This window comes from Lycorma delicatula, chromosome 11, assembly GCF_047948215.1.
Source record: "Lycorma delicatula isolate Av1 chromosome 11, ASM4794821v1, whole genome shotgun sequence".
Classification (NCBI taxonomy): domain Eukaryota; kingdom Metazoa; phylum Arthropoda; class Insecta; order Hemiptera; family Fulgoridae; genus Lycorma; species Lycorma delicatula.
The window spans coordinates 18,994,619-19,022,310 of NC_134465.1; the positions used below are offsets into that span (position 1 = coordinate 18,994,619).

General features: G+C 31.0%; 1 protein-coding gene and 1 non-coding gene across 2 annotated transcripts in view; both read right to left on the bottom strand.

Annotated features, from left to right (window-relative positions):
- Positions 1 to 27,692, bottom strand: part of LOC142332475 (fat-like cadherin-related tumor suppressor homolog) — a 240,445-nt gene that overhangs the window by 60,200 nt on the left and 152,553 nt on the right. The window lies entirely within an intron of this gene.
- Positions 21,195 to 21,312, bottom strand: LOC142332647 (U5 spliceosomal RNA). The gene has a single exon (XR_012758361.1). It is a non-coding gene; the product is annotated as a U5 spliceosomal RNA (small nuclear RNA).

Sequence of the window (27,692 nt, forward strand, 5' to 3'; positions counted from 1 at the left end):
AAAATTGAGATATTCAAATACAAACCTACTACAGTCACTACTCCGCGCTGCCATTATGAAAAAATTAACAACTGCTTATGTCAATGCAGTTTGAAAGTAAATAATATTTAGATAAATAATATAATTCCTGAAATGCAAAAATCCCGACAAAAATCCCACACATTAGCAACCATGATGCGTACTAGAAGAATCACTTCCGTACTCTCTACGAAAATTACGTTGAACTGTAGTCGCTGATTGCAAATCGTAAAACAAAAACACACAGTGAACACGTTCCGCACGACTAAATGTACCCATCTTTAACAACACTGGTAAATTTGGGCCAAATTCGATACTAATGAACTACGCGAGTCAAAACTTTATTTGTTTTGATATAAATGAGACCTAAACCGAATCTGTAAATTATTTCAATACATTTTTGTATGCTTTTAAATTTGTTAAGTCCTTCTTGAATCAATTTATTCAGACAATAAAATATTATAAAATGTTTACAGAAATCCAACTCAAGTTTTAAGAGATTTTAATCAAAATTTGTTAATCACTAAAAATATATTACACGTTTGGATCCATCCCCGCCAAAAAAATTTTTAAAGCGTACAAAATATATAAATGAATATTAAAAATTTATAAAATAAAATAAATATTTATAAAATAAAGATTAAATTAAGTAATGAAAACCAGCATAATACATATATAACAACAGAAATAAGGAAAAAAGATAATATTGTTTGGACACTTGATAAGAATGAATGAATATAGACTCATCAAAAAAATCTTTAAAATAATACGCCAAAGAAAATATTCCAACCTCTGGTTTAAAGAAATCCATAAAGACTTAACCGAACTTAGATTCGTACAAACAGATGCGCTAAATAGAAGCAAGTATAGTCAAATAAAAACTTAATTTACGGTATTGCAGGAGGCTAAGAAAACAAAAACAAAAAGAAAATTAACAGCCGAACATCCGGCAAAGAGACCAGAAGGCAGAAGAACAGGTTAACAAAAGAAGAGAAATATGAAAAAAAAATTTGTTGCGCGGTCCCCAGTAGGCCAATTCGCACGAAATAAATCATATATATATATAATATTAATATTGCTAGAAAATTAAAACGAAAAGAAATCATAAAAAATAAGCAACCGTACTTATTCCAGAGACGATATATCTTAATGTATTTGCATTAAAATAAATACAAAAATAGAATTTTTATTACCATTATCATTAGCTCTTATTTGACAGGTAAGCTATTTTCTAAAAGAAAATTTTTGATTTATAATAAAGACTGGATAATGATATTTATGTAATAATTAAAAAGAACTAGATCTGTAAACCACATGACTTCCTTGTACACCTATTAAATTACATATACACATTTTTTTAAATGAAAAGTTCATAAAATTTTATTTCATTAATAAATTCTGATATTTTTTTCCTTTTTTTAATTTTTATGATTGAATTATTATTTATTGTAATTTTTTTAAAAAAATAATTATTAATAACTCTATATGTTTAAATTAAAGAAAAAGTTAAAAAAAGGGAAATTAAGTCGGATTTGAACCGATTTTCCTTCCCCTAAGATCCAAATATTTCATTAATTAAAATTTTATTTGGCTATAACTCTGGAACTAATGAAAATAAGTACAACTTCTGATATATTATTGAAAATCTCTCAATGAGGGCTTATTACTGCAGTTATTAAAAAGTCCTAAATCCAAATTTTTGGAATTTTTAGCTTTTTTTGGTTCAGTCGATTGCTATCAAAAGTGGAGGTGCAAAACTAGATGTTACAAAGTCCTAAATCCAAAATTTCAACATCTTACGGCTAATCGTTTTTAAGTTATGCTAGATACATACGTACATACAGACGTCATGCCGAAACTAGTCAAAATGTATTCAGGGATGGTCAAAATAGGTATTTCCGTTGATATCTGGAAACCGAAATTTTTCGCGTTCACAACACGTCTTTACTTCGTACAAGGAAGTAAAAACACGAGATTATCCCTTAATTTGAGTCGAAACAATAAATTGATATGCCTTATAATATTAAAGATTCGAACGGTTAAAGACTGAACGGTAAAGATTCATAGCGGGCCATGTATTAAGATAATCAGATTTTTCTGTTTGATTACAGAAGAAAGTATATAATTAGAAAATACAGCGATATAAAATTACATGGAATATATCAAGAATATTAGATGTATTTATGTTTTGAGGTTAACGTTATACGATTGAACCACTCAACTGATTCAAACCTACAAAAAAAAAATCCAATGCAATATTGTAACTAGATTAACAAACAAATCTAACTATGCGCTGATTACATTTATAGAATGAAATAACAACTTGTTATATTAGTGAGAACGTCAGAGAATCCCACGGGTGGAGAACAGATTGGCAAACCTGTCTGTCCCTAACGTCTATCTTCCGATTATGTAAACACGATGACAAGCAGCTGGCAATCTAACGATACAACCGAAGTAAATAGATGGAGCCAACAAATCCTTCAAAGAGAACATAAAATAAAAAATTTTTTAAACACAGCTTTAAAATTAAACGCACTAAAAGGTAAAAAATAATTTTAGGACGGTATCTAAGAACGGATCTGACAAGCTTTGATGGTAATATGTAAGACTACGTGAAAGTGTAGCTTCATATTAAAAATTTGATGTTTTTGCCAATTTTTTCATGTGCTTGGTGAATGGCCTGAAGAGTGAGGTGCTGATGTCAAAGTAAAAATCTTTGCACCCCAATCTTTAGGTCATTCATTACGCATATGAAAAATTGGCAAAAACATTAAATTTTTTATTTGAAGCCATAGCTTCAAGATATAAGATTGTGTGAAACTCATAACTTTCACATAATCTTATATACCACGATCAAAGCTTGCTCTTAAATACATTATGAGATACCATTCGAAAATTATTTTTTACCTTTTAGTGCACTCTTAATTTAATAAGAGTGGTGTTTTAACATTTTTTTTTCTACTTTTTAGTGCATTTAATATAAGGGTGGTTTTTAAAAAGTTTTTTTATATATTATTTATTTTCTACTGTTTAGTCTTCATAAGTTTATAGTAACAGCTGCTTTAACGCACAGGTTTGAGCGATCTTTTGAAGTTTTCATACCTCCAATTTCCAATAACGCAGACAAGAGTATAGGCAGCTTAAAGGTTCATATATCTTAAAATATTACTGAATATACTCATATAAACTTCAAACATCACAAACGAAACAAATCTTAGGTCTCTAGTCTCGCCAGTCAGTAATGTTACTCAATACACCAAAGGAAATTCCCGATTTCGAAACTCCAGCCATAATTTAACAAAAGTTGTGGACAACTTTTTTTTTTCACCGTGTGTGCGGTCACATGTTCAACCTCTGTCGGCAGCAATATTATTTTTTTGATTTTTTTATGTACATTTTTGAACCTTTTTATTGCAATTTTAAGGTGATTTTGATCGTAGTTTGTAATCTACACGGGGAAATGCGAACTTCTCACTTATGATCGAAGAAGAGTGATGACAAAAATCATCATGAATCATCAGATCTAAATATTAATTGTAACGGTAATATGAAATTTAAATTTTTTTCTCAGCCTTAGAAAAAATACTTTCGTTCAATTTAATCAATTGAAACGACAATATCACAAACACGGATAGTTGTTTCATTAAGACAATACGCATAAGCTGGCATTTTCCCCCTTTATTACGGGGCATTTTTTCACTAATTAACGCATCATAGCGACCTGAAAATGTTGCTAAAACGAGCAAACCTGTAGGCAAAATTTCAGAGCGAATGTAAAACGGAAGTGCTTCAAAGTTCGACTGAAAGGTTCCGTATCATGAATCTCACATACGTAGTCCTAGAGAGAGTTAATATAAAAGTGGTAAAAAGTAAAGTTGGTAACTTTTGGTAAAATCTTTAAAGATTTTAAACCGTATAATAAAAATAAGTAAATTTCTTATTATATATTGCATTATTTAACAGGAATCATTAAATTACATCCTGAACCTTAATTTAACTTCTTTCGTGAATAAATTTTACAAGGAAATCAATTCTTCTTTTCCTTCGCTAAAAACGATTTTAAACAAGGAGTTTCCTTACTTTTATTTTGGTCATCTTCATCAAATTAGTCTTCTTTTATTCTTATAAATACATCTTATTTCTCATATTTTTCTGTCCATTTTAATTTTGTTTAACATTTTTACTCTTCTCCTTAACGACATTTCAAAATTATAATATAATTTTTCATCTTATTTCTGATCAAAAGTGATTTCAGATTCATGAGACAGATAGCATACCGGAGAATAAAGATTAAGAAATTATTCCATTTCTTTGTTTATATGTAATATTAATACAGCCGTCTGATAATCCTATTTAGTCAAAATTATCAATCAACATCTCACGTAAATAAAAAACGTTTAATGTTCTGTTAATATCGAACGAATATTTTCTATTTTTATAGTAATCTATTTAAAGAAAAATAAACTTTTATTTTTTATATAATACTGTCACACAGGTGATTCAGGGAATGGGAAATTTTGAAATTTGTATCGGTATCCCTGAACGACTTTCAACACAGATTAACTTACAGAAGTACTCACCGCCAACTTGCCTTTTAGTTATCGTACATCCTTGGAGCAGTGTACAACGTGTTTTTACCATCAATGAATTTTCATGAAAATAATGAGCGTGTGAAGAACTCACAAATTTCGCCGCCAGTTTAATTTACAACACCACTATCGAGTACCACCAGCCGATTCAAATAACACATGATTTTGAGAAACCGGTTTAGTAATGAAAAAAAAACCCCTCCTGTCGGTGTGCGGGCCGTTCGTATACTCAACAAAATCGAAAGTGTCATAAGAAGACCGCACCGTTCAATTCGTCGTCATGCAGTGTATCTACATCCCAACCCCGAAGGGGAAGACACCCGCCTTGTGACGGGTGACGCTTCCGGTCGACACACCAACCCCCACGCCCTTCTTAGCTCTGATGGGCTTTAACGGGAATGCAGTGTATCTATAGTTGCATAATTCATGTGATTCAAAAATATTGTTGCAGGACTTACTTTACCATACTTATATTACGTGAGCTGAAAGTTTGCTCCTCGCCAACTGCTGTTTTTAGTGTACTAACCATTGTATTGTGCAGTTTGACGTGTTAGCGTTTTATACGCAAATGTGTCACGTTCTTAGTAATAGGATTACGTCATCTTGCTAGATAGTACAAAAAACCCTTATCAACCGTTCCGCCTAACGCAGCCGACAGTTCGATTGACAGACAGGGGGCAAACCTTCATCTCACTTTGTGTACAGTTGGCATATCCATCGAGAACTGAAACCAAACAATGACAAATGAGCCACCAATTTCATAACAAATGGTTGTAAAGATAAACCAGGATAAGGGCTTTATAATTTACAAATTGTGGATGTCGAACGAACCCCATTTTCTTCTAACCTAATTTTTTGAAAATTAAAATGTTCGTTTTTGGGCACAAGAAAATCCTACACCAGGACCTATTACACAGCAATATGGTTATTATGCGATATGCTCTGATATCATATGGCATAAAAGCCCCTTATTTGTTTTCTTCAGACGACTACAATAACATCAGATCGATAAATTGCCATACTGAAAAACTTTATTGAGTAAAATTTTAAGGCATTTCCACAACTTACAGACAACGTTTGGTTTCAACAAGATGGATCAATATCACATGCAACGCGAATATCGATGGCTGATGTACGCCAATCGATTGGCATTACGATAAATGATGACATTACACGATCTATCAGGTCACCTGATTTGTCAGTACGCGATTTGTTCTTGTGCAATCACCTTAAAAACAAAATATGTAGCAGTCGACCTGGTACGAAAGAAGAACTCTTTATCTTTTTCTGTTTGGCCTTCGGAACCACTTACGTCAGAGGATGAATGAGGATGATGACATAAGATCAGATCAGTGTAAATGAAGTGTAGTATTGTATAGTCTCAGGTCGACCATTCCTGACCCACCGGCTTGGACTAGTGGTGAACACGTCTTCGCAAATCAGCTTATTTAGAACGTTCAAGAGTTCCAACGTTCAAATCCTAGTAAAGGCAGTTACTTTTATACGGATTAGAATACTAGATCTGGGATATCGGTGTTCTTTGGCGGTTAATTTCCGTAATAAAATTACAATTAACCACAAATTTCAATTAACCACACATCTCAGAAACGATCGACCTGAGACTGTATAAGACTACACTTCACTTACACTCATACATATCATCCTCATTCATCCTCTGAAGTAATATTTTAATGGTGGTTCCGGAGGCTAAACAGGGAAAAAAAGGACCATCATACTTGAGATGCGTGAATAATTGAAACCTAACCACCAAAGAAAACCGGTATCCACGATCTCGTATTCAAATCTGTATAAAAGTACCTTTACTAGAATTTGAACTTTAGAACTTTCGATTTCGAAATCAGCAGATTTTCGATTACGAGTTTAACCACCAGATCAGCTCGGTGGGCTACGAAAGAAGAACTGACAGCCAAAATCCGAACAGCAATTACTGAAATTCCTGTTACAATGTTGCGTCGAACCAGAAAGTTACACTATGAGACAGCAGAGATAACTACGCAGAAATGGACTAACCTGCAAGATATGATCTTCAAAATATATAATTTTTGTTTGTATAATTTTTTCATAAAAATATTTAATTTTCAAAAATTTCCCGTTTCATTCTGTATTTATTATTCTAATCATTAGTCTATATTAATAAAGAGAACTTAGTAAAAAAGGAAAAATTAGAATAAATAATTTTATTACGGAAATTATTTATTGTAATTTGTACTTCAATTAATAAAAATAAAAAATAAAATTACCCATTTAATATATAATGCATATGTTAAATTTTATTACAAAATACCAACACGAAAACGATTAAAGATGAAAAATTCAGTAATAAAAATGATTTCTTTCTATTTTAACTTCCTTTACTACTATTAATTAATTTTACATTCGTACAATTAATTATTCTATTCATTTAATATTTTTTTTATGTTCGTTCGTTTTATTTTTGTTGCTTTTTTAAATAACCGTATTAGAAAAAATAAAAATGCTTTTATTTATATACAAAATTAAAAAAGAAATACCAGTAACTGAACATTTTACGCCATTAGTATTTTAACGAAAAGTTATAATGAAATAATAATAATAATAATTTTAAAAACCGCATAAATAATAAAAAGACAACTCATTAAAATGTAACTTTTTCTTTTTTAAGACTAGTTTTTTAAACCGATTAATTAAATTCAATTTTAATTATTTTAAAACTAAAATCCATCAAAATTCCCATCTTTCCTTCATAGGCATACATAAACTCTCAAATTAATAGTTATTCTTCTATTCATATTGAGAAATCCTTTTTTTCGTAACAGATAATGGGACAGTATAATGGATGATTCAACATATTTAAAAAGATTTACAATAAACAAAAAAATAGTTTTAACAATCAAATCAAACGTAGGTGTTAAATAAAAACAATCTTGCTACTCTTATAGAAGTAGAAATAAAATGAACAGCGCCGTATATTCATTAGATATATGTAAAGTTATGAATTTTAAATCCTGGATCTCCAATTCATTGAGCGACTAACAAGTTTGTGAGGGACAGAAATAGCAAAAATTCATACACAAAAGTTCACCGATTAAACGAAAATTCGTCAACAAATGTACGGATCCAAAGTAGCTATTATAATAAAATCTATTACATAGATATTATACATTTATTGTCCATATTCATGAAAAATGTGACAAACTTTAAGACATGTTCTGATGAAAATAAAGAAAATATTCACATAAACATAGGTTCGGAAACGCTTCGTTAGTGAATGTCAACTGGCAAAAGATTTCTGTGCCTTCAGTTAAGTTACGCCAGAGTATAGTTTTTAGGACCTAAATTAAGAGGTAGATTAATGGTTTTATGTGAAAACTGATTTTTTTTTTTTTTTTTATACCGATGCAGAAACTTTACAATCTGTTCATCAAGAAAATTGAACAATAAGTAAATAACATCTATATTTGAATTAATAAGCCGTCACAGACCAAGCGGCTGGTGAATTAACGATAACAACGAAATGAAATAGAAGAGCACTCCGTACAGCCAGACCACAAAGTCACCTAATTGAAACGATAAGGCAAACTGAGAATATTATCCCTTATCCCTTAGCGTATTATATCGTAATACATCGCGTATCATAATATCGTGTTATCCAGTAAATTGACCGCCAAATAAATCGAGTCCCATCCAAACGATTTTGATACCGTAGGTCGACCAGAAAGAATTCATGCCGAACGGTTCGCAACTTAAGATCATTATATGAGTCTATTGCTTCTGTACCATGGTATATTCAGCATTTTTCACAGTATTTTTGTCTGGTAGCGTTCAACTATGTCAATACTCGAGTTGCATGCTGTAGCCCACAATTTAATTCAAACCTGTAAGTCCAAACAGGCTTCAAAACCGATTTATAAATCGATAACTTACTTTCTACTGAAAGCAAAGATCTATGTCGTATCAACGAATACGTGTTTTTAAATTTGAGATCCCACTTTTTCCGCTTAGATTTGATATGTTCGCCCAAGTAAGTCGTCGGTCAAGATGAAACCCCAAATATTTACAGTCCTGACATCTCGGAATCGGAACTTTGAAGAAAGAAACAGGAGGACAGTGTTCCCTACGTAATGAGGAAGTGTGACCTTGACGTACTTTGATTTTGTTTCGTTTAATTTTATTAACAAACATGTAAGCCCCGATTCAGGAAGAGTAATATAATCTTTTTTGTGAAAACTGACCAGAAAAATTGAAAAAAGGTAGTCCCAGAACTGTATTTCTAGATGATCTCGAAAAATATGCGATAAAATACAAAATATTGGAATCAAAAAACACAAATTTTGACTCGCTAACACATTTTATGTCTGATATAAAAAAACATTGTTAAAACTGTAAGAAACGCAAAAATGTTTTAAATAAACTTGGTACAGAATTTGATTTTGAATAAAATTATATTTATTAAGTTTACGTACATATGTTGTTTAATTCCATTTTTATTTATTAATTTTGTAGGTTTATTTTCCAAAAAATATTTAATTCTTTTGTTTCGTAATACGGAACATTTTGTATCGTTTAATACTTAGTTGAAATTTGCTAAATTTTCATGTTTTCTTTTCAATTCCTTGTACAATTAAAGGAAGTATTGTAATCGCGAAAAAATTTGGTTTTCAGATGTCAACGGAAATATCCATTTTGACCATCCATAAATTCATTTTGACTAGTTTCGGCGTGACGTCTTACATACGTATGTATCTCGCATAACTCGAAACGATTAGCCGTAGGATGATGAAATTTTGGATTTAGGACTGTTGTAACATCTAGTTTTGTACCTCCCATTTTGATTGCAATCGACTGGACCAAAAGTGCCCAAAAGAATCCAAAAACCAAAAAAAAGGTATGGATTTTGGACTTTTTCCTAACTGCAGTATAAGCAATCATCGAGAGCTTTTCAACGATATAATATCATAAGTGGTACTTAGTTTCATCGGTTCCAGAGTTAAAGCCAAATGAAATTTTAATTAATTAAATATTTTACACATCTTGCTCATCGGTTCGAATCAGACTTCATCTCCTTTTTTTTAATTTAAATATATTGATTTATTAATAATTATTTACCTTCGATTGTAAAAATTTTTTTCGATAAATAATAATTCAATAATAAATAATAAAAATAAAAAATATGTGAAAAATATCAGAAGTTATTATTGAAATAAAATTTACGTACTTTTCATTTTAAAAAGAAAAGTATATGTAATTTAATAGGCGTACAAGGAATTCCGGCGATGCCCACATCAGATTTTTAATTTCAAAATAAAAAATTGGTTGTAAAATTATTTTAAACTCCTCCCTATCCACGTAAAATGAAATAAAATATTTGTTAATACTTCCCTTAATATTTATAAAATTAACTGACAGTAATAATTAAATTTGTATTAAAATTATTGCGCTCGAACTACAAACGTAACTAAGCGCAACCGTTATACCGTACATTTTAAATCAATTTTCTTTACAATGAAGTATATACATAACTGGCGTGAAAGGAGACATAATCATGTGTAAAAATCGAAAGGTTAAAAAAAGAATAGAAAGAAAAAATTATGGCAGTAATCCAAAATAAAAATGAAAAAGTACTATTGAACTATAGGCAAAAAGTAATAAAAGATAAAAGAAAGAAATAGAAAAAAAGATGAAATAACATAAAAGAAAAATAAAACCAAAAGTTAAAAATAATTGTTTGAAATAAGAAGTTCGACTATCCTATAACGGAAATAAATAAACAAAAAGTATTAAATATAATAGGGTAAATAAAAAAAAAGGTTTATAAAAAGGAAGATATTGAAGTTATCTATAGTATTTTATAAAAAAAACTAACAGCTGATTCACAAGAACGCTTTAAGAAAATAAGTTAGGAAGGAATCGTACGAATAATTCCACCACGAATATTTTTCCATGTGAATATGTAAAATAAATACAATAACAAAAAAACGTACCTGAATTCATTATATCATAATAAAAAATGCATCATATAAATAGATAAATAATAAAAAGTATTACAAGAAGAAAATAAAACGTAAAATGTATGTGAGAATATCATAAACGTGAAAATAAAATAAAAAAAAGTTATATAATACCGGATAAAAGTACAGAAAGAAACGAAACGGGTAAAGAAAAAACAAACAAATAAATATTAATATTTTTACAGTTATAGTAGCGATAGAATTTCTCATAAAAGAAACAAAAAAAAGTATTTTTTAGCGATAAATGTTACGAAATAAAATTGTTAAATCATACAGATAAGAAATAAAAAAATATATAGAATACAATTCATTATAGAATAAAATTATAAATTTAATTTTTACTTCACGTATTGGTCGTAATAATAAGTTCTCTTTCATACGGGCGCACACGCAAACACACACACACCATACAATTAGATATTTTCCAAAACGGTACAAATTTGTATAAAACGGATACTTTTATCGAATACAGACTTCACCATTTGTTCCCATCAAATCGGTGACTTTTTCGAACGAATTTTTTCATCCATTATTAATTTACTTGTTACTGCATTATTTCAATTTAAAGATCACGGAAAATTTACTTACCAACTGCTGCTTGATGATTTCCGGCGTTCAGGTGTCCCTTATTACATCGAGTATTTTGTAGAACAAGTTTTCGATAATTATCGTACCAAACCACGTGAATTCGGCCGAAGTAGGAATCCACATACCTGACAGTTCTGTGCTCCGCCTATTCAGCGACCCCCCTCCTCAAGTACATCAAAAAGCGTTCAATGTTTTGAGCAGAGCACCGCTGTGAAGATGAACAAAATAATGCCGATGATTCATAGTATAATGGTGGAATCCTTCCATTTTTATTGCATATTTTTCACTCCACGAATCCGAGTACAAGATAATCCCGTCCTTAACCTTATGTTTGATAGCATTTAGCAGAGTTTAAATCGATCTGTAAACAACTTTCACACCGAAAAACTCGCTCGTTTTCACGACAAATGCTGCCGAAAGCGCGCTGTTGTGGGTAGACAGCTACCAACATGATTTTTGCCCCTAAAGAACAACGATTATCATTAATTTCAACATCCGTAACGTTTTCGCCAATTTTACCGTACTTGTGCTGTTCAGTGTAGTCGGTAATCATTTCTTTAATGAAATTATTCCGGTCGAATATTGTATCGGGACCCGTACCAGATTCAAATACAAATAGCAGTTGATAGTTCGAACGCCTAACTATATGGTAATCGTATGACAGAGCTGCCAAGCTCCGGTTCGAATTTTTCAGCCGTGTATCAACACGCATATTGACTTTCGACCGGCAACGCCCCTCCCTTTATTTGAGGTCATGCCTTATCTGGCCATCTTCTTGTTTATTTGTTATTAACAGTTATACTTATCTTTTAATTTTATTTATCTATTTTCTGTTTTCAGTAACCTGAGGTACTTGAAAAAACCTCTTGATTGTTGATCTATTCGTTTATGATAGTTTAATTAATACTTTTAATCTGAAGACTTCTAAATTTTCTAAAATGTTCATTCTTCTTCTTTTAATACAATTGTGAATTAATTTCATTTATTCCTCAATTTTCATTGCGGAACGTCCTTTTATTAAATGCGTTCCATAATTAGAATTTTGTTTTTGATTTTTAAAGATATCATGCGATCGATATATCAGTTTTAATTTTCTTCCCGTTCGTTCAGTTTATGTTGCATTGCATTGCATTTACATTTTTTTTTGTACATACCATTACTGTTAAATACAAAAAAATCCCTTTCGGCACGCCGGAAGGTGGACGTAGTTTCACGGGTTTTAAGTAGGGGGAAAAAAATCCCCTTTTAAAGTTAAGAAAAACATCAAATTTACTCGATACGAAAATGATTGCATGTGAAAATTTTCACACGTTTAGCGTACGACAAGCCCCATCTTCTTACAATTCCTGCAATAATTTGGTCATTCCTTGCCGTAATGGTTGGTCGTATCAAAACTTTTTCAGACAAACGTTTTAGGTAATGTTTATAGGACTATAGACCATTTTAAACCGATTCGATGCTGCGTCTATTAATGAAGATATGATTTTCTGAAAACCCCAGTTTTTCCATCAGCTGGGCCAATGGTTGGTGTTATCAAAATCTTTACTTACATACGTTTTAATTAAATTAAATTAATTTAAAAGAATAGTAGGAATTTTAATCGAATTCATTATTTTACTTAATAAGTAAGTTATAACAATATTTTGTTTTTTTAAAAAAGCTCCCTCATTTCCACCCCGTGGTTTGATTTTGCCCACTAACGACCACAACCGAGATGTTGCGTCTTTATATTTTATGTATCAATTTGAAAGTGATTGGCGCAAGATTCGGTAGTTATCGTGTCCACAAGTGATACATGTATATATATAAAAATGTATGCATATATATAAATCTTTGAACTGTTCAGGTCTGGGGGATGTGAAACGCGAAGGTATGTCGAAATTTTCCGGAAGTCGAATCATGGTACCCATTAAAAAATGTAGCTTTCTTATGAAATCTACCTAATATGCAATTACTGGAAGAATATCTGGAAAAGAATAAACTACAGTGGTCTCGAGAGAGCACAGTGCTCTCTCTTTTGTGCTTCTATCGTGATAAAAAAAGTTTTTTTTTTTTGGATAAGATCCTTCCGCATGGTATTTCTGGTGAAGACTATTTCAGAAATGATAAAAAAATGATATAATTCGAAATGAAACGGTAAATTTTAGAAAAAATTCGAAGTAAAACAGATAATTTAGAAATGAAAACGGATACCTAAGTCTAATAGAAAATATGAGATAATGTAGAAGAAACAGCAGATTATAGATTTTGAATTAGAATTAAAGTTAAATCTACACACAGAGATAAAAGTAAAAATTCATGAAGGAAATAACTAAACAGAAGGAAAAATAAAACATAAGATCTAGAAATGAAATATCTCAGAACTGAAACAAATCTAACGCGTCAATTCAAACAAGATGACAACAAATTTTTTTCCCAAAAATTGCAGCAAACAATCTTTCTCAAAACTGGTATAAAATATTTAAGAGCCAATATAATAAACAATCTTTAATTTTCAGAATCAAATTATCTACAAGTTTTGATAATGAAATTACCCATTTATTACTCATTAAACGAAGTTATTCTTCTTCAAATCTAAAAAAAACTTGTTTGTCGTCACCGAATTTTTCTGTTCTACGTTGGATATTATGAAAACTACAAAAGATACAGTATGAGACCTGTTTTATTCGATTTTAAAACAGATAACAAAAATCAAATTTACTCCTTATACAACATATTAAAAATTTCAGTATTATCTCATTTAACCATTGGAAGTGAAATCCGGGCGAAATTATTCGTACGATGAATATTATTATTATTTTAGTTTTATGAATGTTCGATATCATAAAACCTTTATGCAGCCTGGCATAAAAAATTACTTGCAAAACCGGTATAATTATTCTCAAGATAACAAACGTCCTATGCCAGGCATAATAACATAAGTAATGAATGAAGTTACCTTTTTTTAGTGAATTACCAAAACATATTACATATAGTAAAGCCCCCCCACCACCAGAATATAAATGATATTTAATCCGAAAAGTAAAACTTTGTATTGCAATGAAGTTTGAATTACAATATTCTCAGGAAAATCAACTTTTACAAGTGTTTGTTGTATTATAAATGTATAAAGAAAAAATTGTAAGTTAATAAATTGAAAAGAAAAAGATAATCAATTTAGCACTGAAACCAAAACTTATTTTTTTAAATTAAGATTTTACATTCTTATTGAGAAAGAAATTCAACATCAACACGAGGTACGGTGTAGTAACAGAGCACAAGTCTATAGATGTTCTTGCACCGAAAGTAACTTATAGATAAAAAAATTTTTATCTTTATTTTTTTTTTAAATTCATACGTAAGATTATGACTGATCAAAATAATATTTAACTTCGACGAAAAAAAAGGAATGAATTTTCCATAAAACCGTAGCTAATCAGAAAATATCTTATATCAACAGATAAAACAGTTTTCGATTTCCAATTGGTTACGAGACCGCTTAGCAAAGAATAATCCTAACGATAAATAATACCCAAGATTAAATAAGAAAATAGAATTAGAGATATATTTCTGGGTAAAACTAATTAAATGTTCTTTTATAAATAAATAATGCTTTAATTATATGCTTTAATTATAATGCTTTCATTATAAATTTGTTCATTTTTTTCCTAAACAAATGAGTTTTGTAAAAAAAGAATTTAAAAAAATACTTATATCTGTTTCAATGAATGTACAGAGTCATTCACAAAGAATGTAGCAAATTTACTGAACGTGTTCTACTGATAAAAATAAAAAAAGAAAGTTCATATAAAAAAATAAGTTCGCAAACGCTTCGTTATCGAGTGTCGGTTGGATTTCGCCCTATGAGATAAAAAATAAGTAAACATAAGCTTTAAGCAATATAACATGAAATTAACTTATAAAATAATTATAAATTAACTAAAATTTCTTAAAATAATGAAAAATATAAAAATCCTTAAAAAAAATCAAAAATCAAAATATAATTTAAAACAACAGGTAAATAACTCTTTCAGTGATTTCTACGTCTTCCGGTAAAATTAATCCAGATTGTAATTTTTAGAACCCAAATTAAGAAAGAAAATTAATGGCTTTATATAAAATCCGATCTGAAAAATAGAATACAAGTCCCAGAACTGAATTTTTGAGAAATCTGGTGTAAAAACCAAAACATATGGGTCGAATACACATAATTCTATGTTTAACGTAAAATAGCTTTGATAAATGGATAACAAACAGAAAAACTTTTAAACAAAACTTATAGTTTCCTAAAACAAGAAGGCAGATGATTTCCAGTACGATGGGGCGACTCCACACTTTTCTGTACAACATATAAATGCGACTTCTTAAAAAAAAAAAGTAAATTGGACGTGGGGGAACAATAAACCGGCCTCCAAGGTCGCTTGGCTTAACACCTCTGGATCTGTTGGGCAGCTTGAAATCATTATATGAACAAAAGAATTATACAAGAGAAGAGTTTATTAGAATTCTTAATGCGGTAAATTCACGACTATCAAGAAAAATGAGCCACCAAAATACTGTATGTCCGGCAGAGTACTGTATCCATTTCGGCGGGGGGTACAGCAGTTCATTTTTTCGTAAGTTGGTTTTATTGTTCGTGTTTATATTTTTTTTTGTAAAATATTTGATTCCGTTTTTTTGGATTATTGAGAATTTTATTTCGTTTAATATTTTATTAAAGTCAGGCATATTTTGATATTTGTTTTAAATAAACTTCGAAAGTTTTAAGTTTGTATTTAATTTCTGTGCACTTTTTATTCGCGTCATTTTACTAAGAATTTAATTTGCTACAAGTTTTCTTTAAAATTATTATACGTTTATTATAAATTTAGAGTGGAAGTGTTAGGAGAATATCAATTTGGCTTCAGAAAATGTATAGGGACAAGGAAAGCAATTTTAGGCCTCAGATTAATATTAGAAGGAAGATTAAAGAAAAACGAACCGACATACTTGGCATTTATAGACCTAGAAAAGGCATTCGATAACGTAGACTGGAATAGAATGTTCAGCATTTTAACAAAATTAGGGTTCAAATACAGAGATAGAAGAACAATTCCAAACAGCAACAGTAACAATTGAAGAACACAAGAAAGAAGCAGTAATAAGAAAGGGAGTCCGACAAGGATGTTCCCTATCGCCGTTATTTTTTAATCTTTACATAGAACTAGGAGTTAATGATGTTAAAAACAATTTAGATTCGGAGTAACAGTACAAGGTGAAAAGATAAAATGCTACGATTTGCTGATGATAAAGTAATTCTAGCCGACAGTAAAAAGGATTTAGAAGAAACAACGAACGGCACGGATGAAGTCCTACGCAAGAAATACCGCGTGAAAATAAACAAGAACAAAACGAAGGTAATGAAATGTAGTAGAAATAACGAAGATGGATCACTGAATGTGAAAATAGGAAAAGATTATGAATTTTATTATTTGAAATTTTATTATTTATTATTTTATAATTTTATTATTTAGAATTTTATTATTTGGGAAATAGAATTACTAAAGATGGACGAAGCAGGAGAGATATAAAATGCCGAATAGCACAGGCGAAACAAGCTTTCAGTCAGTAATATAATTCTTTTACATCAAAAATCAATCGGAGTACCTGAGAAGAAAAGATTACAAACTTTTGAAATGCGGTGCTATAGGAGAATGTTAAAAAGTCAGGTGGGTGAATAAAGTGACAAATGAAGAGGTGTTACGGCAAATCGATGAAGAAAGAAGCATTTGCAAAAATAAAGTTAAAAGAAGGGACAGACTTATAGGCCACATATAAGGCATCCTGGAATAGTCGCTTTTATATTAGAGGGACAGGTAGAAGGAAAAAATTGTGTAGGCAGGCCACGTTTGGAATATGTAAAACAAATTGTTAGGGATGTAGGATGTAGGGGGTATACCGAAATGAAACGACTAGCACTAGATAGGGAATCTTGAGCTGCGTCAAACCAGTCAAACGACTGAAGGCAAAAAAGGTAAAATAAATTTAACATAATTACACTACGTCAAACATAATATAATGCGTTTTCGACCCCATTTTTTGTTTTTTACCCTCAGATTTATCGAAAACTACTAAAAATACAATTTCAGGTACAATTTTGTTTTTCAGGTCAGATTTCATATAAAATCACAAAATTAACTAATTAATTTAAGTCCTGAAAATCAAAGTCTGGCTTAATTTGATAGAAAACGCGCTAATCAGGACGAAATTTTTCGCCAGCCGACAATTCTAACCGATGCTTATATGAATTTCTTCTTTATTTCCACCGGTATAACATATCCTCAATATGTTTTATGTTCTTTTATATTTGATTAATTCTACATAAATAATATATTCAGACAAACAAAATTTCAAGGAATATACATATTTTCATACGATATACTAAACGCTAAAACGAAATGTAAAAATAAAAAAAAGACATAATTTATCGATTTTTTACGATCGGTTTGAAATTAATTAATATGACCTATATTATAATATACTCGTATATTAATAAACTGATTATGAAATGACGGCAATTAAATAATTAATTAATTAAAAAAGTAGGTATATATGACATGATATACAGGAACTGGAATTTCTAGCAAACATTTAAAAAAAGCTTCATCAGCAAATTTATTAATATCTATATAAGCATATATATATATATAGTGAAAAACAGTGAGAGAAGAAAAAATACTGTAAAGGCAAATATTTTTAAATACAAATAGTACACCCACATTCATATATATATATATATATATATATATATATATATATATATATACACAGAGAGAGAGAAGATATTTTTTTAATAATTTAAGTAAACTTCCCTAACAATCAGTATTATTCTGCATTACGTCATATTTAAAAAATAAATTATTAATATTTGCGCATGTTCGCAAACAATACGCTTCAAATTTTATTTTAATTACTGCAAAGGAGTTGGACTATAGCATAGTTTTATGAAGAAAAAATATACCACAATACTAATTATTATATACGACATATATGTTTTATTCATGAAATCGTAGAACAGTAACCTAGTTACGATTTTAAATTTTATTGTTCTACGGATAACATCTATATTATTTGCAAGTATTCTAGCGATATAAAAGTTTTAAACAGCATTAAAATCTTTGAAACGTGAAGAAAATAGTTAAGACTGTCTTGTTTATTCTAATCTTATTTTCTAAGCAAACAAAAAGAGAGAAAAAAATACTATGAAACAATTTCGATGTAATAAAATCGTATTTTATTTGTAACATTTTACTGATTTCCTCTTATAATAGTACAAAACTAAATTCTGCAACTATATATATATATATATATATATATATAAACGTACGTGATTTTTATTTATTTACTATCCTCTAGATAATGAACAGATGTAGCGACAAAATACATTTTAAATAAACTAAATAAGTATACACAAGTAAATAGATTCAACTGGAACTCGAACATAATCCAATTCGAAAATAAAAAAATGTAGCTACGTTTTTTTTTAAGAGCGAAAAACGCTTGCGTGTTATTATCGTCCAGAGTAAAGTGAATAAAAGAAAAAAAAGGAAAATAAATAATTAAACTACATTAAAAGATTAAAAAAATTTACAACTAATATTACAGCTAAAATAAAAATAAATAAAACATTAAAAAACTACGGTAATAAAAATAAAATATTACAAAAACTTACAACTAAAATCACAGTCAGAATAATAATAAAATAAATAAATAAACAGAAAAAAATTATATAAATAAATAAAATTCAACAAAGTCCTAGAGAAGTGTAAAGGGCCCCTCCTCGGATAACAGAAATATTATTCAAAAAACAAAATTAATAAAAACAATTTTTTTTCTTTTTCCTGTTTAGCCTCCAGTACTTAAAATATATACGAGGTGCGACAATAAAGTAATGAGACTGATTTTTCTTTGCAAGATGTGGCAACCCTGCAGCTTGCGTAGGCCCACCATCTTTGAGCTTGATCTATAAGCTACTTTTAGTCCAAGCGGCACATTGATGCAACTGCTCAGTCGTGAATTGTGCTGTAATAAGTGAACACGTGTTTGTGTCTCTCGTCACAGCTTTTTGGACATCTTGTGTTGTTTGAAAATGGTGTCCCTTGACCGCCATTTTGACTCTTGGAAATAGAAAAGAGTCGCATAGAGCGATCTCTAGTGAATAAGGTGGCTGTGGTAGTACTGAAATTTGTTTTGAGGTTAAAAATTGCTGTACTGACAGAGCAGTATGGGATAGCGCATTATCGTGATGCAGAATCCAATTATCAGCGATGTTGGCACGGACACGAAGAACTCGTTTACAAAGACTTTCTAAAATTTATTTGTAGAAATATCGGTTAACTGTTTGTCCAGGAGGCACCCGCTCTTTATGAACAATTCCCTTGGAATCGAAGAAGCACACAAGCATGCATTTCACTTTTGACTTTGACATGCGAGCTTTTTTTGATCTGTGTGATCCCTTTGAGCACCATTGCGAACTTTGGCGTTTTGTCTCTGGATCGTGTTGAAAAAACCAACCTTCATCACCGGTGATAACACGGCTCAACAAATCTGGATCGATTTCCGTTTGCTCTAAAAGATCGGCTGCCACATTGTTTCGTGTTTCTCGCTGTTGTGTGAGATTTTTGGGAACCATTTTTGCACAAATCTTTCTCGTACCAAGAGCTTCAGTTAATATTAGACGAACCGTTTCTCGATCGACGTTGAGTTCTTCTGCGATCATTTTCACGGATAATCTTCGATCAGATCGTACGATTTCACGCACCCTGGTCAAGTTGACATCTGTCCGTGAGGTTGATGGTCGTCCATTGCGGTCTTCATCTTCAACATTCGTTCTGCCTTCACTAAAAATTTTATGCCACCGAAAAACTTTAGCTTTTGACATAACCTCCTCTCCAAACGCCTTCTGAAGCTTACCGTAAGTTGTCGTCGCGTTTTCACCCGATTTAACGCAAAAAAAAATGGCATACCGTTGCGCAATATTTTTCGGTTTCATTTCTGTGACGAGAGACACAAACACGTGTTGACTTATTACAGCACAACTCACGACTGAGCAGTTGCATCAATACGCCGCTTGGACTAGAAGTAGCTTATAGACCAAGGTCAAAGATGGTGTGCCTACGCAAGCTCAGTATAAGGATTAATTCCTTCACTACAACCACTAGCGATGTAAATTCAGTTCAGATAGCAAAATGGATATTATAAATGTCGTAAAGCATACTCGTTGATGTTTTTGGTTTCTTGAAACGAATAAGTGTTTAATGTAATTTTTGCATTCAGTATGATTTATCTTGTAAAGCTACACGTGAAATGGACTTTTCAAAAATTAATCAAACTTACAAAAAAACAGTAATCATGGCTTGTTATTTAGTGAAAATATTCCCAAAGCGGAAAAAATGAAACACTTCTGTGTGTTTTAATTTAAAGTTAGTTTTAGGTTAAGTAAGAAACATTGATATTTTAATATAGTTAGTAGTTCTTCACAAACTCATCAGTAGATAATTTATATATATATGAAAGAATATCATTTAATTTTAAATAAATTGAACGGCGTTTCTTGAAGTTTGTTATTCTTGAAATATTTCTTTCATATAGTTGGAATTTCATTGGAAAGGGTACCAATGAAATTTTGTTGAGACCAGGGAACTTTGTTCTTTTTTCTTTCTCAAATTACATTTACAATCGGTTTCGTAAATTAGAAATCATAAATAAATTTTATAAAAATAATGGAGGTATATAGGAATTTCCCAAGAAATATCTTAATTACATTCTAGATATGAACAAATGAAAGCAAAGGTAGGATAAACGTCGATAAAGTCCACCCACTAATGATCGACAAATCATAATAATGTCCAGTACTATGAATACGAAAGATATTAACATAGAAACACATAACATTAAAAACATAAATGTTCATAAACATAACATACAACACTTTGACGAAGAACAACTTACGAAGAGATGCCTTGTCTTTAGTATCGCTATTAGGTTCCATGATCCAATACATCTAGACACATCATGTGCCCCTCTCCGCGGAAATATTTTTAGTAAAAGGCGAAAGTTTTATACAATTTGAAGAGGGACCACAAGTTGAAATGCTTCCTTAAGCTGTTCCTGGAAGGGGGGGAGCCAGGAGTGGAGGTTTAGTCGGTAGTGCGCAGATATGTATACGCACTTAATAACACCTTGCGGAGCCCTGTTAGCAAGCCAGACACGGGCTAGGCGTCCGTAAACAGGGTTCCTCCACCTCTTAAAAAAAAGATCCAATACATGAATCCGGATTCATGAACCCCCTTTAACCGCCTCACATATTCAGAATGAACAACAACTAATTCGCATGTCCCTAATGCTTGTATAGAATAGGTTAGTAAGCGATATAAAATTGTTCGCATTAAAAGTTAAATGCAAGCTCATTTTTACTTCTAGCTAAACGATATGAAATCAAATTGCGTAAAGAAATACAGAATTACTTCCGTTTTCCTTTGAGAATATATTGCTCGAGCCAATTAATTGACCGACCGATTGGTCTCCGCTTAATTGAAGCGCACCACTTGATTATTTGTTTGAAATTTCATTAAAGATCTGACGAGAAATTCCTAAGTATTCCAGCTGCTAGGTGAAGAATTAGACCAGAGAGCGAGAGGACAGCCTTCTGTGGAGCCGTAGTTCGTTCGCGCTTGCGTGGATGAGTTACGGTGATGATGCACGAGGACTCTCGAACCCCTGAGCCTGAAGGCATCCCCTGGGGCTTAGAGTGCTTCATTGTGGCCCGGCTCCGGCGGGGAGAAGTGGTGAGATAGGAGTTTTAGTCGGTAAGTTGCAAGTATATATACGGTCTTAACAACATCTAGCGGGTCCTGTGTGAGTCCGACACTGCCCCATTTATGGGGCGTGCGTAAATCACATTTTTCCGACTCATAAAAAAAAACAAAAAAATCTTCCCGAGCTTAAAAATCGAAAAATAAGGATTCCAGTTATTTTAATAGTTTGCATGGCAATTTTGATTAAAGTTGTTGGGACTGTACAGTCCGAGTTTAATGTTAATTTAGCTTAAGGAATCCCCGTGAGGATCACTTCGATTAACTTACAGCTTAATTTTTATAAATCGAAATCGGGCTGCTAGACCACGTGACAACACTGAACCGAGCAGATCTGCCTAAATTAATTGAACGATCAGTGTTCAGTTGTGCAATCACCTGACACACACTTCCGAAATAAAATTGAAGAAACTTAAACACTCTTTTGGTTTTTCCGAAACCGTCCCTTTTTGCCTCTTTTACAGCAATAGTAATGATTGGTTAAACGATTTTTCGTGTTTAAAAATATTTCCGAATGTAGTATGTATTCATTAGAAGCTACAAAATACATACCCGACCCGATGACAAGGAAGTAGGGAAATGTAATTCCTTGCCTCAAACGGCTCCCCCACATTCAGTTAGTGGATTCGCCCCGTCTGTATCCGATATATCCCAGCCGATTATCTAGAACTGGTTCTCGATGTTTATCGTGAAATCATTTTAACTTCGCTACCGACGTTTAACATAAATTTTTGGAAGTTACCGATTAACGTACACGATGCCATCGAGTACCACCTATTAATTGCGAGATATTATACCAGAATAAGTCGCAATGGACATGCTAAGCGTCTTTACGAAACCGATAGTGTTGTTTGGCATTGAACGCTTGTGGGAATATTAACGGGATGAGGCGAAAAGGGGGACCTACCAGGTACCAAATAGAATCCTAGTTCGCCGAGAATCTCATGTGATATCGCATTACAAGAGACGAGAACCCTTCCAGAAAATACTCGATGCAATAAGAAACATCTGGCTGTCGGATGACGCTATGTGGCAATCTGTAAATAAATTTTTCGTTATCTTTGGAAGTTGAAATAATGCAGGAGCATATATAATAACAATAAATGAAATAATTCGTTCGAAAAAGCCTATAGAAAGGAACAAGTGGTGGCGCCAGTATTTCCTACAATATAACTTGGCTGTATAAAGTAACGCTCTTTTTTTTAATTACCTGATACTATATATAGTTTCCGTTAAAACAATACGTCATTAATATTTTTATTTTATTTTCTTTCTATTGTTTATTACATTCAATTTATCAATTGTTTCAGTTATATTCCAGTATATAATTTGACACGTAAGTGGATTTTTTTTTAGATTTTATCGTACTAATATTGTAATTTTTATCTTTAAAAGTTAAATTAAAGACAATTTTTCAAGTATATTTGACCTAAAGTAAGACAATAATACCTTTTGAAATTTTATAATATTTAAAAACACGTTGACAGTTACGTAATTAAAATAAATTATGTATTTTTTTATTCATCATATATTTAATAAATAAATAAAAAGTATAAAAGGAAAAGGAAGGAAGAGTAATAGAAAAAAAAAAGTAAATGAATATAGAACAATAAAAAATTTAGAAAAAGATATTATAAAGAATAATCATTAGGGGAAAGTTCAAAAAAATATAAAAAGCTGAATGTAGAAGAGAAAAAATTAGTGACAATTCTCGGTGTGACTTGGCAGATAATAATTATTCACAGCTACGCATACTCCTTAATATCAAAACCTTTAAAAAAAAAATTAACCGACACAAAAAAACCATTTGAAAAGATAGACTCGCTACTATTAAAGTAAGCGTGGGCGTATGTACTTTTCAGTTTCATTGATTTCTTTTATAAAAAGAAAAAAAAACTTATTCATGTGAATTTAAAACAGAGCCTGCATCATTATTTCAGCAAGTTTTCACCCACTACAACACAGTTCAGCGTTTTTTAAAGTACTTTATATTAAAAAGTATAACTTTAATAATTTGTTACTCAATATTTCATCATTTTAAATAATTCGTCGTCATCCAAACAGAAATTTATTTTTTTTATAAAGTATATATATTCGTATATTTGCAATTTCGATAATATATATTGTCACGTGTTCGCGGCTCGATCAGGATACTGAGAGATTGATAACTGAAAATGCTTATATAATTACAATTTATTAAAGAATATAAATAAAAGAAGAAAAATCAACAATAACAATGACAATAAGAATAACAAACGAATAATAATCATAGTGTTCACAAATGCAATAATAATAAAAATAATAGACAGCGATTACTACATACAAAACAGAATTTAAAGTAATCGTCAGGATTTATTTACAGTTAGTTAAACATTGAAAACCAGAATTCAATCCCGTTGACAAAAGACTGGCATGACCGCTTAACACTTTTATCGCGTTTTAACTGTTTAACAACCAGTTAACACTTTTAAAAACTAGTCTTGCATTAACATCAACAGTACAATAGATAAGAAGTATAAAGTTCTTTTACTACAAATATCTTTGCTGTTCACAAATAAAAACCGACCTAACAATTTATGAATGAAATTTAGTACGTTATCTCGTTCGCTTATAATCTAACAGTAACTCACCGAACACTTCTTGTTTTCATGTACTGGAATTACTTGTGACGTCACCTTAATCACGTCGAGCTTGTAAGCACTAGAGATTCGCTTCTTCACCGACCTCCTCGCAGAATACTCTTGCTTCAAACTCGCATAATAACTACTCGCTTAGAACTTTCTCGCAGAACTCTGTCGTAGCTCTCTCTCGCAGAGTGGTCTTCCCTGGAATATTTATACTCCTACCCTCTTTACCTGCTAGATCGGACCCAACTCGAAGCGTGAATATGATCGTCCTTCCTCGCATTTTCCCATGAGACCCCAAGCCTGGGTCCGGTAACTTTTCTCAAGGATTAGCGTGATGTTTAGGTATGTCAGCGGGCAGAATTACAAAGGACGATTGTTAAACGGATGTGTTACCAGTGCTAAAAGGGTTTCTTTGAGCCCCTTTCTGGATTCCTCCATTATGTTTTCCATTAGTTTCTTTTTAATTAGCAGGAATCAGTTACTCAGCTCCGTTATACTAGTCTTGTACAATAAATATATATATATATATCTAAAGCTGTTAATTTCAATTTTAATAGCCCTTTACGCGATGAAGAAAAATACAAAAGCAATTTTTGTTAATAACAAAAATTAACAATTAGAACAAAAAAAAAAATTATACATTTTTTCAGAGATGAAGAATAAATTAAAGGATTTTTTTTAAAATATTCACATACCTTAAGCTTAAAATATTTGCTGCTTAAGAAAACTTTACACTTAACACCCCCTTCAATAAAGACTAAAATAATAAAAAGTAACTTTTTCAAAAAACGTGCATTTTAGATGCGAGGTCCAAAAAAAAAAGAAGATATTTCTTGATACCTCTGTATAAAAAGTACAAACTTTCAAAACAAAAATGTTGAAAAATATTTAAACCGAAAAAAGGGATTTTAAATCTTAAGACATAAGGGTTGATTCTTAAAAAAACTTTTTTTTTACATTTATGTATGCATTGTAGATAAAATATTTGCTTTTATAAAACTTTATTAAAGTTCTTTTTCGCAATATCCCACGACCCACTTAAAAAATTAAATCCGATCAATTTCCCATATACAGAAATATTTAAGCCAAATTTGAAGAAAATCGGTTTGATCAATACTGTGATATACGGCGAAAAACAGTGCTATGCATATAAATACATATATGTTTTTTCAACTAGTCGGATCTTAAACCGAAAAGCTTTTCAAAAAACAATATCCCATTTTTGAAATAATTACCATACTTACCCCTTAAATATAGCTTATATGTATGTATATTTATTGTAATATAAATACATACAGCAAGAATACGGCGAAAAATTTTTTTTGTATTATTTCGAGTAGCCCAAAAAAGACTTACATATAAAGCTTCTAAAGACATAAATATTTTAATTTTATTTAGTGTATTCTGCGCAAAACGCGGTAATCCACCTAATAAATCTTTTTATTAATAAAGGTTTTGATAGTATATTTAAATTTAATTTTCATCAATTTGTTTAAAAACAATAAAATTTTATAACTAAATCATCATTCTGTTTCGTAAAGATATACAAGGCATATACATAAAGTAAGGACCGTTTAGTCGTTAAAAAAAATTAACTCCTACGAGAAGTTTTAACTTACAATTTTAGTTTACTACATATCTGCATCACTTTTCCACATAATCGCCACTCAGTTCTAAGCACTTTTCATAACGCTGCACCAGTTTCTTTAACCCCTCTGCACAGAAGTTCCCCCCCTGGGAATTGAACCGGATGACGACGGCAGTCTCGAGTTCCTCGTTGTTTTTAAACCGTTGTCCATCAAGCCACTTTTTCAAATGTAAGAAGAGAAAACAGCCTCTAGGTGCAAGGTCGAACCCACTGAGTTGGTCTAGTGGTGAATGCGTCTTTCCAAATCAGCTGATTGGAAATCAAGAGTTCCAGCGTTCAAGTTCTAGTAAAGTCAGTTACTTTTACACGGATTGGAATACTAGATCGTGAATACCGGTGTTCTTTGGTGGTGGTTGGATTTCAATTAATCACACATCTCGGTAATGGTCGAACTGAGACTGTACAAGACCACACTTTCTTTACACTCATACCTATCATCCTCATTCATCCTCTGAAGTATTATCTAAGTGGTAGTTAACAGAAGCTAAACAGGAAAAAGAAAGTATCGTTTAATTATAGCTTATAAATTATGTTAACAAAATTAAACAATAAAAAATGAGCTAACAAAATACAATATAGGAATTTAAAATGCTAAGTATCTATACTTAGACAAATGAAGAAATCCATTAATTAAAATTATAACATTTTTCAAAAATGGTGGGCGGTAGAAAGATTTAAAGTTCTTATTAGTTTTCGGAATGAAAAAACAGATTAAAATTATGTATCGCATGTTACCAAACAAAAATTATATTCATCGGTATTATTAATAAATCAATATTCTTAAGTTAAAAAAAAAGGAGTTGAAGTCGGATTCGAACCCCTGTCTTCCCCTAGTACGATCAAAATATTTCATTAATTAAAGTTTTATTTGGTTATAACTCCGGAACCGATGAAAATGAGTACTACTTATTGTTCAAAAGCTCTCAATGATGGCTTATTATTGCAGTTAACAAAAAGTCCAAAATCCAAAAATTTGATTTTGGGCTTTTTTTTTATACTTCGATTGCAATCAATAAAAGGGATACACAATCAGATGTTACAACAGTCCTAAAGCCAAAATTTCAACATCCTTCGGCTAATCGTTTTGAGTTACAAGATACATACGTACAGACGTCACGCCGAAACTAACCAAAATGGATTCAGGGATGGTCGAAATGGATATTTCCGTTGAAATCTGAAGACCGAAATTTTTCGCGGATACAATACGACGTCCTTTACTTCGTACAAAGAAGTAAATAGGTACTCGAAAAATAAAGATTTTTGAAAAAAAAAATAAATAAATACAAAGTAAAAGTTTTTAGATATATGATTACAGTTTTATGATAGATATTGGTCGGGAGAAGGAGGAGACGTAAGATAATACTTTAATGTAAGAAGAA